Source organism: Larimichthys crocea, chromosome VIII (genome assembly GCF_000972845.2).
Source record: "Larimichthys crocea isolate SSNF chromosome VIII, L_crocea_2.0, whole genome shotgun sequence".
Taxonomy (NCBI): Eukaryota; Metazoa; Chordata; class Actinopteri; family Sciaenidae; genus Larimichthys; species Larimichthys crocea.
Window position 1 is genome coordinate 7,517,767 of NC_040018.1, and position 2,300 is coordinate 7,520,066.

Sequence of the window (2,300 nt, forward strand, 5' to 3'; positions counted from 1 at the left end):
ATAAAGATCATACTGTAGCTGCAAGCTGAGCATGTCTGTTTTTGTTCAGGTGTCTTAACCCTTATTTACACCAGTGATGCACAGGTTGATCCAAATTGAGCGGGTGCCCACGGTCACGAGTCACCAAACAATATTTTTAATGATATTCGGGTCGCGGTCGGTCGGGTCGTTTGAAATAAAGATGCAGAGTAAAGTTTTGTAATTTATGTAGTAGACAAAATTTTCTGTGAAATACACAGACTTTATTGGCTGAATAACTGGCGTGAAGATGCCACAAGCTCTACAGGAGGTAGAGAAAGTATAGACTACTTTTTAAAATGCGGGTCAGGAAGCGGGTTGGGTACAATATTTCACAATTATTTGCTGCGGTCCGAGTTTGGGAGTGTTAGTTTAAAACGTCAGTCGGTGCAGGTCGATCAAACATGGACCCGTGCATCACGGAACGTCTCAGCAGCGTCACAGCAGCATCTCTCCGCGTTGCAGCCCCATCATTCCATAGCATTTCTATTTTTGACGCGAGCCATTGCTAAACCACGTGAATCTCAACAGAGCAGATTGCACCAGACAGGAAATCCGACACAGAATCAAAGTAATACACTTCCGCCCCCTTTCAAAATAAAACACAACATCAACGTTACGTCATGGCCGGTGGCACCAGGTCAGCAGTCAATCAATCAAAGGGTCTCAACATGGACGATGAGAGAGTAATTGTTAAAGTGGACACACAATAATTTATGACACAACAGATCCTTTTTATAATCTCTTCCACGTCGGAGAAGCAAAGTCAGCTGTTTGTTGTTGTTTCCTTTATACACAGTTTATACACGGAGCTAAACCGTGACGATTACATCCCCAGTGTGAATCTCCAGTTACTGCATGCACACTGTGTGTGTGTGTGTGTGTGTGTGTGTGTGTGTGTGTGTGTGTGTGTGTGTGTGTGTGTGTGTGTGTGTGTGTGTGTGTGTGTCACTCCTTTATCCTTTATTGATATTCAAATTTAAAACCAAATAAAATCAAACCTGTACATCAAATATTAGCTTTAATACACTCAGAGGCTGTTATGACAGTACTCAAATTTCACTGTACTAGATGAGGATTTATTACAGCACATTTTCACACTTAATAATGATAATATACTACTAATAATAGTATAATATAATTATAGTAATAGTCAGACAGGTTGAGATGCAGAGAGATGACAAAGCCGCAGAAGCCAGAATGACAAAGTCAACAGTGCTTTATATATATATTTGAGTTGTCATCTTGGGCTGACACAATCACAACATTTCTTAGGGAGATTAAACTCTACACCTTTATCACAGTTCATATTGTTACATTATCACAGCTCAGTTCTTTTGAATTTAGTTGTAGTCGTGTTGAACTCAAAATAAACGTTGGTTTCCAGATAAGTCAATGTAAAACATAATTCAACATATGTGAAGTTTCCAAACATAAATGAATAATAGATTCACATTCGATAAATATTAAGAGTTACTGTGGAGACTGTGGTTTGTACTGTCGCAATGAATCTCAGCAATATTTGAAAACTGTGAACACAATAGATGTTTTTGAGGACAAAGTGATTCCACCTGTACCGGCCACCTTGTGCTGTTATTCAGTATTACAATACAAGTGTAAAATACAAGTGTGCGTTTGTGTGCGTGCCTCCACCTTAACCTGTAGTAACACTCCACATTCAGCTGTAGTCCATCAATCAGGCAGCTGTGTGAGAAGTCTATCACCTCCATGCATACAGGCTGTGGCCACATCCTGTTCCCAGTTTACTTCCCAACCCTGAGTATTTGCCCAGGATATGTGAGATAAAGGTCTCACAGAAAGAGATGACAGAGCAGCCAAACACTTAACCTGGAAACAGAGTTACACACACAGTAGCACACAAACACTCCCAGTGTGACAGAGTGCCTTTGGGCAAGGTGTTACCACATAGCACAATTCCCCCAGTCAGATCTTTCACAGGCTAATGGGTGGAGAGGACAAGTATTCATAGGAGTCTTGGTAAACAAGGATGTTTACTTAATTTAACATTTATCTAACTAGATACGTCAGTGAAAGCAAATTATCGTAACTTACGTCTCTACACCATAATGATTTAAAGACACGAGCAATTAGACTGCAGAAGTAACACATTAACTCACATTAACTAGAAAGGAGGCAGATAAGGAAGTTTTTCTTTGAGGCCAAGGTGCTGGGATCAATAGAGTTGAGAGATGTTGACGTGCATCTGTAAATCATCCAATTACAAATAAGATATAGTTGTGATGACCTGCTAAAAAAAGCCA